Here is a 14,473-nt window from a genome sequence, read left to right on the forward strand (position 1 = left end):
TCTTGTATGCTCTGAAAATTTATTCACATGCAATCAAAACTACAAGTATGCACACTCCTGCCCCATGAAATCACCAACCTAAAATGTTCCTTCTCTCTAGAAAAATGAGACCCCATCATTTATGTCATCAGAGTCCAGTTTCTTCACGGAGACTTTCTTAGCCACGACAGTTTGTTTTTCTCTACACTTAAAAAAAAAAATTCTATAGAGATCATTAATCAACTACTATCTATAAAATGTCCCTATATTTGAAGGATGTACTAAGTGAAACTACCTCACCCATAGCTGGTTATTAACATATTAGAATTGTTGGAATGTGCTAATTCAATGATGAAGTTTCAAGATACACATAACCTCAAAAATGTTCTGTGTTCTGGGAAACATGGACTTAAATAAATACAACCAATTTTTGTTGTTGATACTGTTAAGTGTGGTACTTCTCAGTCTTTTATACGATGATGCACATGTTGAGAATCTCTGTAAGAGGAAAAAATAATAGGCAGTGCTTCTCAAATTGATTTGCCCTTTACAAGAGCACACCTATTAGCACACATCCCAACAGCATTCTTCCAACATACTCTTGGAATTGCTGAGCTAATTCAATTGCTGCTCAATTCTATCAGCTGGGCAGCTCTGAGTAGAAAACCATATTTTCTACTGGGGTAAGGAAATAAATTTGCTTTGAGATGCCATCAATTGGAAGGCACTTTTAACACCTTAGGTTACAGGGGGGGGGAATGTACATTAGATATGATCCTAATGTTTAAGACCCATTTGGATTTCTGAAATTGGAAAATACTGAAATGGGTGGGGAGTGGGGTGTATCTTAGAATCAAACTAGTATAGCATACCCAGAGTTTTTGTTTAAAAGCAGCCTCTAGGAAGGTTGAGAATAGTACCAGGAATGGGCCTTGACTATCTGTGAGCCAGTAACAATAGTCCTAATGACCAAAGAGAAATAAAATACCGTAATGACTGCCCCACAGCAGACTTATTACAGGGAGCAAAGATACCAGGGGACCACTGCTAAGAAAAGTAAACAAAGGTGATAAGGAGAAAGGCTACTCTCACGATAGGAAAAATTCCAGCAGCAAAAACTAGGGGTAACACCCAAAACATAAACATCAAGTTATGGAAAGGAATTTTAAAACAGAAATGTTCCCTGCTTAGGTTAAGTGGGAGAAACTATTTAAATGAGCTGCCAGATCTGAAGAATTATGACCCAAAGGCTGTCCCTTCACTCAGTGCTGATTACTGTCAGGAAGGCATGTTTGGGCTTTGCAGTTTTATCTACTAAAACATTAAGTGGTACACTTGAATTTTTGAATAGATTTTTGATTTACTGATAGGTTTCTCTAGTGCTAATCATTCCAACACTAAAACAAAACACAAATGGAAAGTTGAGATAAAGCATATTAAAGTGCTGACTGCCTTCCCCATTCACCTAGTCCATTTGGGGGCCACATGACATAAACCTCATTTCTTCCTTAGGATGTTATCTCAGGAATGATCCTCACTCAAGCAGGCTCCCAAAGCCTCTCTGAAGCAAAGCAGTTAAAACTCAAGGCCAAATCTAGGTCATAGCAAGTCATGACAACCTTGCATGGTTTGGGGGACAAGAAGATGTACTTTTGACTGGGTCAAATCCAAACCGTGCTTAAGAATGAGCTAATTTACCCACGGCATCCTGCTGATACTGCACAGCTGCCCCAGAATGCCTGCCTTCCTCCCCCTTGGAGAGAAGGAGGGCCTCGGTTACTGTCAATCAATGCTACCATCCTTCGGAAGGCATGGAAGGCCTTTGCCAGTTTTGGCCACTATGGGGCAACCAATAAGGTGCACTTCACACTCCCCAGAAGGCTGTCATTCAGGAAAGATACCACTAAGAATTCTGTCTAAATTTGCTCTTACGTGATTTTACCTGGCCTTCAACCATAGGTTCAAACTGTCAGAACTGTATGCAACCTCCTCTCCACAAATCTGAGAGTCTCAAAGAAAAGGGAGTAATCGTTGGATTTATCAATATAAGGGTCACCAATTCGGTCTGACCCAAAATGATCAAGAAACCAGAGTCTGTGTATTTTATAGTATGAAAAGAAGGTGTAATCTTAGCTTTTTTGGTGAAAATCATTTTATTTGAAGATCAATCAGAATCATCAAAACTGGACAATGGTAAATGACATGGGTAATTAGAATATAACATTCTTAAAGCAACTTCCTAAAACACCTAGAAGAAAACATGTCTCTATAAGTACTAAAAAAATGAATTTCAGAACCATCCTCATCCCTCTAAGTGATTCTATAGGCATGGTCTCTGCACTGGCAGCATCAGCATCATCTGCAACTTGTTAGAAATGCAAACTGTCGAACCTTCATCCCAAACCTAGAGAATCAGAGACTCGGGAGGTGGGGGTATATATAGCACAATAATCTGTAATCTAACAAGCCATCCTGGATATTCCGATGCTCATCTAGGATCAGGGAAGATGCAAATCTGGGGTGTCTCAGGAATCTGATTAAACCCTTATTAACCAAGGGACAATTTTTCGCCTCCTTGCCTCAAACTGGCATTGGCTTTTAATCTCACAGACTGATTTTACCAAGGAGGGGTTGAATACTTAGTTCCAGGCCACTGTGAAAAGCCAAGTCAGAGCTCCACCCCAGGGCCTGCTGTCTTCTTCAGCAACCTTGAATTTCAAAGCAAGGCCTTGCTGACATGACAATTCTGGGTCTCAGGACCATGAACATTGATAAAGCATTCCAGGTGTTCTCCTAATCTAATCTATACCGTGCTGCCTCCCTCATAGAAATATGAGGACTGAAGTTTCAATCCTTAGAATCAAAAGAGAGATGGATTTGAGGAAAGGTGAGGGTAAATAGCTACTTCCAAAGACATGGCCAACTAAGTCCCTTAGTAAAGAGTGGTAGAGGGGAGAAGACTCCGGAGTTTTGTTATAATTAAGGATTAATTAATTTTTAAAAACTGAGTAAACAGCTCAGAGACAATACCTGGCATGAACGGTGCTTTAAAGTTTTCTTAGCACTTTTCATTTTCAAAATCTTATTCAAGTCTCACAACAATACTGCAATGGAGAGGGATAATGCCGTGATTATCCCCGCTCGACAGAAGTTCAGAGTGGGTAATATTTGTCCACCAGACCTGTCATCAGCTGTAAAGCTGCAACTTGACCTCAGGTCTATCTCACTCTAGAATTTGTTTAGTGTAACCGCCCTATGTGATTTCCATATCTGGAAATTCACCCCAAAGTGGACTAACCCCAAGGAAAAAGCAAAAGAGAAAAACATTCAGCAGAAATAGGGGGGCTCTAAAACATGGCACTTGAGCAGTGTGTGGGTACCCCTTTAAGAACTTAACACACAAACCCAACAGCCAAGGTGTTCAGCCAAAAAAGAAGAAAAAAAAGAGGCATATTTCTAGCCTGCATAATCATTTCTGGACGAATTCCCACTAGCAGCCTCTGAGGCAACAGCGGCTCACAGCCTGGGCTGAAGCTCCTCCACCGCCCGCCCCCCCCCCCCTCCACCACCAGGGTTATGACAGCGCAGCTCTGACTCGTGCGCAGGCAAAACCCCAAAACTCAAAAACAAGAAGTGAAAAAAGTGGAGCCAGGAGAAATTATGGGCATCTTCCACACCCTTACAATCCACACAATGCCAGTTCTAGAGTCCTGGGGTCGCCTAGAACTGGACCTTAAGAGAAGATGGGTTGAGTGAGACCTTCTGTGGACCCGCTGGCCCTTTTTTCACACCCAGTCCCGGAGGAAGAAACGGGAAGGGGTTCGTCATGAAGCCCTGGGCCAGAATCAAAGGCAGATACACCCCACACCCTCTCCCAAAGGAACAGTAAGTCTTACTAAATTCTCTACCTGGCCCTGCAGGTCCTGTCCTCTGAACAGGGTGGGGCGGTGGGGTGTTATAAACCCAAGGAAAAAGGCAGGAGGAAAATTCGGGCCATCCACCTACTCCAGCCTCGCTGCCCCGCCATGTGTGTGAGGCCAGACACCGGCGCGCGCCGCCAGAGCGAATTCCGAACCCGGCGCCCTTGACTAGGTCTAAGGTTGGGGATGGGACATCACCTGGTACTAAACGTCCCGGGGGCAGAGAGCTGTGCCTGCCGGAGCAGCCCGCCTCAGTTTTGGCAGCAATGATTTTCCTAGAAGACGCCACCGTTCACAAAGATCGGGGTGATTCTCTGATTTTAGCCTGGGGTAGGAGGACCCACCCGAAGGGCTCAGCGACCCACCGAGTTCCCCACACTGGGATCCTCCAGGCGGCACGCTCGGGGATCACACTACCTTGGGGATAGTAAGGAAAGAAAAGCTCTATCTTCAACTTTCTCAGAGGGAACTGCTCCACTCCGGGTTTGCCCAATCTTGCCCACACCCTGAGTCCCAGGATGGGAGAGAATCAGGAATCGAATCCCCTTCCACGCTCACAAAGCCCCTCTCCCGATGCCCGCCAACTTGAAAGCATCTCTCTGGTGCCTGCCTGGTCCACCCGCCCGTAGCCAAGCCCCTGCCTTGGCCGCCCGCAACCGACAGAGCGCCAGGCTCCCCAACAGTAGCTGCAGCTGCAACCGCATCCCCCCGGGCCGGGCCTCCACCTCGCCCTACCGTGCAGCCTGGTTAGTGCCCTGGTCGGTGCCAGAGCGCGGCACGCGTCTCAGCTGGCTAGACTCCTCCCCGGGGGCTGCCCCGCGCAGGGCTCCGGGCTCCGGACAAGGCTCGGCCGGCCCTTGCGCTGGCTCGCCGCTGCTCGCGGCTCCAGCGCGGGCTCCTGCTGCCGCGCGCGAAGAGGGAGGGGTGCGGGGGAAACTCCCGGCAACTCCAACTCTGGGCTCTGAAGCTCCAGCTGCAGCCGCGCGCCCGCCCGTCGCCGAATGCGAGCGCCTGCAAAGCAAACCTGCCCCCGCGGTCGCCTCTGAGCATGCCCAGTGCCGCCGTGGGCGAGCCCGAGCGCCCTAGCCCGGGGCAAAGTGCAGCGGCAGGGGCCCAGGAACTCGCCCCAGGCTACAGAGCACAGGCGGAAGGGGGTGGAAGGGTGGATGAAGAGCGCGGGCTCGGAGCAGAGGACCTGGAACAAACTGGTCAGTGTGTACAAGGCAATGTGAGTTTCATGGGTTGTGGGAAGTTTGTGGGCTAGAAAGATGGATTGCTTCTGTGAGCCTCTCTGGAAGACTATATTCGAAAGAACAACCAGAAAACATTTATTCTCCGGGAAAGAAGGAGTGGCCCCTGCAGATAGATTTTTATCCAGTCTCCATGCCTAGGGTGGCAAACTCAGAGAGCTAAGGGGACCTGATTAGCAGTCAATATAAATTAGTTGAAGTGAGTGGGAAGAGGCGAACTGAGAGATCATTAAGGGCAAGGCCACTGTTCTGCTCTAGATGTCCATTGCTGTCGTGCAAGAATTCAGACCAAATTTTGCTGGATTTTCTGATTTTTAAAGAAATGGCAGAGATGTCAGTTTTCTTCATGTAAAATATTCTCGTTATTAAATCTTGATAACAAATACAATTTTGTTTTCAAAAACTAAACCAATCATAGCTGTGTCCCTTCCCTGCTCAGCCAGTTTGAGCCAATGAATTCTGCATTCTTGTACTGAAGAGGTACTGAGTGCCCACTGTGGTTGGGAAGGTTCGGGAAAAGATCCAAGATGATTCAGACTGCTTTCAAAGTACTAGGGGAAATAGGATTTTCCTGACAGAGAGCTACTGATAAATGCTGGAACATTCAAGGAGAGGTAGGTAATGTACAAAGTGGTTGTGAGTACTAAGTTTAAGGAAGCATCATCGATAAAAGTACCTGTGTGGAAAGTCACTGCAAGATAAGTAACAAAGCCCGTCGGAGGCATTTTGGAGTCTGAAGAACACTAATCCTTTCTTTATTTGAATTTTTTTCATGAAATATTTTTCATCATTCCTTTTTTTACTAGCTTAGAATTGTTTGATTCTAAAAAATCACCCCCTACATACAAAGTGCCTTCTAATTCATATCATTAAAATATTAACCTTCAATACTGAGTTCTTCGGCAAACCTTCAAATTGTGGGTCCTACTTCACCCTACACTAGCCCTACTTGGTTTGAGTAAAAGGAACAAGAATTAGCATACCAAAATAGGAAAGAGGGTTGCAGAAATGGAGGGGGTCTCAGGCATAGGGCCCGATTGCCAGTGTGTGCAGCCTACAACTTATTTGTAGGCTCTGTGGAGAAGAGCGTAGGAGAAGAAAGTGGCATAACCCAAACTGAACTCTGGTTAGATGGGCCCAACAGTAGAGCTAGGACAATAGTTTGGAGGGAAGAATGGAAGAAATGGGGAAACCTAAGGTATTTTCACTGTTTCATGAAAATCAGAGGATTTCCCTGATAAAGTCAAGTAGGCTTTGCCAGTCTCTGAAGGACACATGCAGGGCCTAGCTTAGTTGATCTTAAAATGAATAAGTGATCTTAAAGGAATTTGGGGCTAGGGATATAGCTTAGTGGTAGAATGATTGCCTAACGTGCATGAGGCCCTGGTATTGATGCCCAGCAACACATGCACACTGAGAAAGAAACAGAAAGAGAGAAAAAAAAAAATGTAACAACCAGGAAGATCTTCCAGATCCTGGTCTAACCTCAGCCATTTCCCTCTCATGTTTAGAGGTGGATGAGTGACTCTACTTCTAAGCTGTGCTTTCCTTCCTTGCGAAATGGAAAACAATTCTCACAGTGTTCATGTGAGGATTTAGAGAAACAGCATATGTCTAAGGGTTTTAGAATGTTGAGAGTTAAGCAAATAGAAGTTACTGTTTTTAATCTACATATCATCTATATAAAATCTGAATTGAAATGAGAAATTCCTACTGTTTTACAAAAGTTGTCTTTAAGCAAGCTTCATTGATTCAACAAGATATTTTAATGTGTTAGGATGCTGTTTATAATACTTTGGAATCAGCTTTTGGATAATTGAACAATTTTGTCATTTAAGGCATTCCTATAATATGCTAGTTCCCGTTGCCAGTCACCTCTTTTTTCCTCACCGTCTTCTTTTTTTATCTTTTCTTTCTCAATATTGAAGGTCTCATCAAGATCACCCCCTTCATACAAAGTGCCTTCTAATTCAAATGCAGGGCAGCACTGTAGTGTCTGCCTCATCCAGACACCTGGGACCTACCTCAGTGCTGTGCTGTGAGTGATTTTTCCCTGCAGGTGAGCACATCAGTTGCTGCATTCATGGGGAACAGACCAGACTGGCACTTATCTATGGGAAGCATTTTAAGCATGCCAAACTCTCAAAGGAAAAAAAAAAAAAAAAGAATGCTTGGGTGTTTACACAAGAATCCTTCCAGAAGTTATGGAAAGGAGGAAGTACCTAGCCCAGAACCTATCACATAACAGGTAGTTACAAATATTTGCAAAATAAATAGCAATTTCCATCATCAAAATCTTCTTTGTCTCTGTTCCACCTCCCACAGCTCCTAAGAATTATTATTTTTAAAAATCACAATAATGGTAAGGTCATCAAAAAGAACAAGAACAGGATGTAAACATTTATATAGGGAGGGGTTCTGTGCTTTTACAAGTAAAATACTTTTCTTACATTTTATGTGTTTGTTTAGTTTGGGTGCTGGGGATAAAACCGTGGCCTCATGCATGCTAAGTACATGTTCTACAACTGAGCTACACCACCAGCTCTCTCTGCTTAAATTTTAAGTTAATTGTATTTTTAATTATTATTAATAAATAATACATGGTATAAAGGAAATACAGTACAAAATCCAGCTCAGTCCAGAAGAAAAACAATTTCCCTCCCCAAGAACTACTATTGTTGCCTGTTTCTTACGTACAATTATAGAAATACCATATGCATGTCACTGCAAGCATAGTTGTTCTTTTTATTTTTAAAGTGCAATCATGAAATGATAGAATAGATTAAAAAAAAAAACCTTCTAGTTCATCTAGATGCCAAGTTTTAAAGACTTTCAAAATGTCCTTGTATTGTGAGAAAGAAAAGGAAAATATAAAAGTGATCTTCCCTGTGGCGCTAGTAAACTCATGGCTAAAAGGACATGGGACCACATGGCAAACCCTCCTGTTAGCATTTAGTGATGCAAGAAAAAATTGAGTCCATCTAGAGTCACCCCGAACTCCCTGATGCCCACTGTGAACCTCACCCTAAAACACCTATGTATTTAGATATCTCATGTTGCCTAGGGCTATGGACAGACATGCTGTTGAAATAGCAAATGGAATAAATTGAGATGGACACAGAGAGCTTGAACCAGGGAACTGGGCATTATAACAACCATTTTTAACAGCATCACTTATGATATAACATCATCAATCACAGTATATCTTCAAGATTAGCAAAGTCTATATATTATTTTTAAACTCCTCTACTACCCAGCATAGCTAGTAGCTTTTCAATTTTTTAATTCTTATGATGTGACTTCAGATAAGGAAAATCAGGAATCCATCCACTTGTCAACTTTTAGGTTAAACCATATCAAACTGTCATTTTTGTTGGTCACAGTATCTTGAATATTTAGAATTTCATGTTTCAACTTTCATTACATTCTTCCAAAGTAGTCTTTGTTTTTAGAACCAGAAGAATCCTTATTTCTTGGAATAACATTCATTTTCCTACAAAAGCCATGTCTCTAAAGTAGTGCTGAGCAATCTATTTGATTCCTAAGGTTTTATAATAGGACCTGATCAGGTCTTGGTTGCTGGCCTGATTTTATGCAGAGCAAAGAGGAAGAAATTTCTCTCTCTCTCATGAGGAGAACAGCACCAGCCTTGATTGGTCTTGAAATGGGTACAAATATTGTCAGCCTCTTTCTATTCTTTTTGCACCTTACTTCCCCAGAATTCTCCTGAAACCCTTTTCCATGTATTTGTCCTCTTAATTCTGGCCTTAATTTTCCTATCTCAGCTTGCCTGTTACTTCCTATTTTTAAGAATCAACATTCTTTTAGTATACTTCAAGTGAGAACTGAGTAAACTCAGTTAAATTAATTCACATTCATATGTGGAAGGTTATCAACCTTTCCAAAGAGATGTGCAATATAAGAGTATCTTGTGGTCTTAAAGGAATTTGGGGCTAGGGATATAGCTTAGTGGTAGAGTGATTGCCTAACATGCATGAGGCCCTGGTATTGATGCCCAGCAGCACACACACACGGAGAAAGAAACAGAGAAAAAAAATATAACAAGAAAGAACTCTGGAATTAAGAGCTAGAAAGAATGTACTGAGGAAGGGAAGAAATTGGATTCCTTATCATTCTACTCTTAATAATTTCTTCCCATCCTCCTTCTTCAAAACTATGGATTCTTTTAAAGCTTTAGGTTTTATTTAGCTTTTCACAGTAGCTCCCTTGGCAGTAGCAGCAAGCGTCCCCAGGCTAGTGGTAGCTGTTGAATGTATGTGTCATCTGTAAGTTGGGAATGAAATCTGTCACTTTTGGTGACATTGATATGGTGAGGTCTGGGAGATCTGCAGAATTCAGATGGGCTCCTGGAGCTTGTGCTTGAGTTCCTGTTCTGTTCCCCACACGGTTAACCTTGGTATGTGGTTTCATCAAAACTTTAAGGATGCTAGCTAGTTTATAACGGGAGCCCACCCTCTTTTATGACTGAATTGTCATAAGATAGCCTGTCGCTACTTTACTAAATATACAATTTCTTTCTCTTCTATGCTTTTGAGAGCCAGCACAGCCAGGCACTGTGGCTCATGCCTCTAATCCCAGTTACTCAGAATGTGCAAGACACTGGGTTTAATTCTCAGGACGGCATATAAATAAATTAAAGATCCATCAACAAGACTAAAAAAAAAAAAATTGAAAAAAAAAATTTTTAAAGAGCTGGGGAGTAGCTCAATGATTGAGTACCCCTGAGTTCAATTCCCAATTCTGAAGGAATAAAAAAAAAAAGAGCCAGCATAAGTGTTGACTATTGACATCAAATCTGATTACCTCAGCCCACTACCATACACTTGTAAATGGAATATTTCTGAAAGCCATGGCAGATTTCAGATCTTGTCTCTTCCCTCTCACCTTTGACAGTCTTCTACTGACCTCCAACTTCTTCCTACTTCTCTAATTATATTACTTCATCTCCTGCGCTGCTTCAGGTTTCACATATCAACATACTGATAAGACAAAGACTAGGAAGGGAGATGGTTTCTTGAGAAAAAAAATAAAATAAAACCAAAACAATTTTGTCTTGCAAAAAAGACTTGATTACATCCCGAACTTGGTTATTCTGTAATATTTTTAAAATTCTTAGCCACATCTTTCCAAGTAGATGGTGAGTCCCTTGAGAGCTGGGAAAAGTCTTAGGGTCTTCTGTCTCCCCTCACCCAATGCCTAGCACAGAGGCAGGAGCCCAACAAAAAAATAATAGTTAGAACCTGCCTTCTTTGGGGTAAGTCATCAGGGACAGGAGACAAAGTTCATTTTAGAGATATCTGCAATGAGTTTTACAACCAAAAGGTACATTGTGCTATTAAAAGTTCAGAATAAAAATAGTGGTCAAAGGAAGAAACACTTTTTTGAAGAAATAATGATTAAGCTGAAGTCTGCAGAATAAATCTGAAGTAGTTATATTAGAGAGATATATACAGGCAAAAAAGAAGTCAAGAAAGAACTTTAGGCAGAGAAAACAGCATGTCCAAGGGTGCTGCATTGGAAAGGTATATGTAAAGGTTGAAAGGGATCTTAAAGGTCTTTAGATTTAACCTACCACTGACTTCACAGATTTTCCAATGCAACTCGACACTAATAAGAACTGCTACCATAAAGAGGCACACTGTCCTCAGCAAGAGACATCAAACAATCGAGTGTGAAGAAGCAGCGTACCATGGGAAAAAGAACATGGATTTCATATTAGAAAGTTTTGGTCTGAAACTGTTTCAACTCCTACTTTAGAATCTTGGGCAAAATCCACAACTTATCTAACCATTAGATTTGTTATCTCTAAATATTCATATTACTATCTATTTATAGTTTTAATTAGAGTATATCATACTAAGCGAAATAAGCCAATCCCAAAACCAAAGGCTAAATGTTTTCTCTAATATGCGGATGCTAATTCTCAATAAGGGGGACAGGGCACTAGAGAAGAATAGAGTTTCTTTAGATTAGTTAGAGGGAAGTGGAGGGGAGTGGATAAGAAGGATAGTAGAACAAAACAGACATTATTACTTTATGTATATATGTGACTGCATGACCAATGGGATTCTACAACATGTACACTCAGAAAAATGAGAAATTATATCCCATCTATGTATGATATATCAAAGTGCATAAATGCATTCTACTGTCATGTATAACTAATTAAAACAAATAAGAGTATTTTTTTAAAAAAGGGAAAACATACATAATATACTTAGCACAATACCTGGCCCACAGAAAACACTGAATAAATATTGCTATTTTCAGCCCATGACCACCAATCTAGGGCACCCCAAGAAATATGAGATCAGAAAACCAAGAGTGTTTTGAACTTCCAACCCAAGCTGTTGCTTAGAAGCACTGCCTCTGCCATAGGCAATCATATTTTATCTCCACAGATGCAAAATAGCATCACTGTTTTTACAAAAACAACTTTCTATACATAAAAAGTGCTTTTTAAAAAATGTCCAGCTCCTCCTGTCCAGATGTCCTTGTGTTTCCATCTGTTACTAGAGTTGCAAAGATAATGTAAATTAACAGTTTAGAGATTTCAGCCTTTGTGTTCAACTAAGACTAAGAAATTCTTTCTATACCAAATATTAGTCTTTTACAGTGACTAGTTATGAATTTCGGTCCAAAAGAGTGAAATACAACTAATTTCTCCTCATTTCTTGAATTACTTGAATTAAAAGTATTGTAGCATCTAGCAGAAACGTTGAAAAATATACAAAGATTGTTGAAACCACCCTCTGCAGCAGCAGAGCCTCCATCTTAATATGGCTGTTTCTTGTTGTCAAGTTCAAAGTTTGGAAGACTGAAGCATCTTAATCACTGCTTCCTTTTATTTCAGTAATATTTTGGAAAGACCTATTTTTGGTTTTAAAATGACTCTGTCTCCACCAAGATCCAGAAAAGCTGCTAGGCTTTGAGCTAACAAAGAATCCCTTATTCTGCCGGGACACAAGTGAGTCAGTGACCACACAAAGCTACTATCTCACCCAGAATTTCTGAGCTGCTTTTTTAGAGAAGAGAGAAGGACACAATCCATCCACAGCCTGAGATGGACAGGTCTCCTGTATTATGTACAGCAGCTCTTTCTCTTTTTTGTTATGGTCCCTGACTACACTGCAGCCCAGGAGACTAAAGATAACAACAAGCTCCTGCTGCTGCTTAGTCCCCAGGAGCTCTCCAGGCTGAAGGACCTGCTCAGTCCTGTCCCTTCTCACTGCTCCTGCCTCATCGTGGAAACATAAGCCCTACGAGTTGCTACTCAAAGCACACTTCTCAGACTAGCCCCTTCAGCATTACCTGGGAGCATGTTTAAAAACTCGGACTCTCCTGCCCACCCCACACTTGCAGACCTGGTGAATCAGAATCCGAACTTTAACAAGATCTCCAGGTAATTCGTTTACCCATGAAAGCTTAAGAAGCACTGCCTGAGGACACCCAGCCAAGAAAAACCTGGGAAAAACAAAAAGCACTTTAAAAGTGCAATCAATTTTCTTTGCCCCAATGCCCTTTCTTACTCTAATCTCCAAGCCCCATCTCTGTATTTCTAAATCCTACCCTGTCTTTCTTTGCAGTCTGTGGAAATCTGCACTGACTGTGGCAGCCGGAGGCATCTCCCTCTCCTTTTACCTGAATCTTTCCTTTCCGTGTATCATTCTGTGTTTTGCTTCTACTTGCACATGTACACATACTTGGGGCTATCTGTCCTGTTGAGGCCTTGCTGGACCTGTCCTTAAATCTTTTACAGGATTTGGGAGGTAAGGTTGGAATAAAGGAAGGAAGATTGGGGAGATAAAATTCCATTGATGAAGTAAACAGTTCTGGAAAACTTAGTTCAGCCCTATAGTGGACTGGAGCCAGGATGATACAGGACCCTGGGAACCGTATTTCGTCCATCCCAGAAGAGCCTGATACACTGTGGCATGGAACTCCTGGGGCTATCCAGAAACTCCCTAGATTGGGACAGATTCAAATCACCCCCGTTACAATACTTATCAAGCAGAGGTGGCCCAAGGCAGATGGTTTTCTAAAAACACAATGAAATTTCTCTTTGCTAGGGCCTTGATCCCTGGTGGTAAACATGCTGTGGGCTATGAAAAGGCCATCACTTGACCACTTTTGGTCCTATGTCTATTCCCACCTGAAAGTTAGTATAGTTATTTTATTTTCCAAGAAAAAGATATTTTTGAAAAGCTTTGCCAGTATCTAGCATCTCTGTAAGGAAATCTTTGTGAAAACTACATCTTATTCATAATTCAAGTATTTGCAATGCATCCTTGAACAAAGGCAATGAGTTTCTGGTTGCAATTTACACATTAAAAGAACAAATAATTTTATTATTTTTAGTTGATAGCTGAATCAATTAACAACCTTGAAACTAGGTCAGATTTATGATGTCATATTCACAAGAAACATATCTTTCTAACAGACATCCTGGTGTCCCTATAATTTTACTATACATAAAATATAATGAGAATTGTTCCAAGGATTTTTAAGAAATTAGACTTTCAATAGTATCAATGCTGTTGCAACTTGTAAAATGAGTATATGGTCCCATGGAGAGGTGGACATGGAGTTCACAGACAATGGTCATTTTTTTGTAATAAACATTTAAAAGATATGGCCAAGCCAGGTAAAGGGACAGGCATCTATGGTCCCAGGACTCAGGAGACTGAGGCAGGAGGATCACTTGAGCCCTAGAGTTCAAGGTCAACCTGGGCAACATAGCAAGACTGTGTCTCAGGAATAAATACATTAATAAAAATAAAACAAACAAATATGATTAAAAGATAAGTCATTCTAATACTTTCAAAGAAAAATTGATGGTCCTATCAGGAAAAATATCAAAAAGCTATGATCCTGTGATTTCTACTTTTGTACATTTCTTTCAAGGAAACAGCTCTACTATAGTAGCATTGATTATAATAGTAAAAATGGGTAACACTTTTCAGGACATGGGGATATACTTAAGTGCATTTTGTCTTATTTACTTGGTGGAATATTATGTACCTTTTAGGAACAACAAATGGGATACCTAATGAGAGTATTTATGAGACCAGCTCAATCAATAAAAATCAGAACATAAAATCATATGAAAGTATTATTGCAACTAATTGTGTATTCAATATTAAACATTTACTGTATGCAAGACACTGTGTTAGGGACTGGGGATACAGAGTGAAAAAAGATGAATGTGATTCTTTACATATGAACCTCACAGTTTGATGAGGGAGAAAGATATTAAACGAGTAAATATACAGTTATAAACTGTGACTCATGCTATGAGATAAG

At 41.2% G+C, this 14,473-nt stretch overlaps 1 protein-coding gene and 1 long non-coding RNA gene across 3 annotated transcripts in view; one reads left to right on the top strand and one right to left on the bottom strand.

Annotated features, from left to right (window-relative positions):
* Stxbp6 (syntaxin binding protein 6) overlaps window positions 1–4,995 on the bottom strand; it is a 235,482-nt gene extending 230,487 nt beyond the window's left edge. For both annotated transcript variants that reach the window (XM_076850123.2, XM_076850124.2), the window contains exon 1: window positions 4,635–4,995. The gene's annotated coding sequence lies outside the window, so the exon portion shown is untranslated. The remainder of the gene's footprint in view (window positions 1–4,634) is intronic.
* The window catches only part of LOC143395173 (uncharacterized), a 32,416-nt gene continuing 21,486 nt past the window's right edge, over window positions 3,544–14,473 (top strand). Inside the window, exons 1-2 of the long non-coding RNA XR_013090746.2 lie at window positions 3,544–3,864; window positions 7,078–7,208. This is a non-coding gene — a long non-coding RNA (uncharacterized LOC143395173). The remainder of the gene's footprint in view (window positions 3,865–7,077; window positions 7,209–14,473) is intronic.

Source organism: Callospermophilus lateralis, chromosome 3 (assembly GCF_048772815.1).
Source record: "Callospermophilus lateralis isolate mCalLat2 chromosome 3, mCalLat2.hap1, whole genome shotgun sequence".
NCBI classification, from domain to species: domain Eukaryota; kingdom Metazoa; phylum Chordata; class Mammalia; order Rodentia; family Sciuridae; genus Callospermophilus; species Callospermophilus lateralis.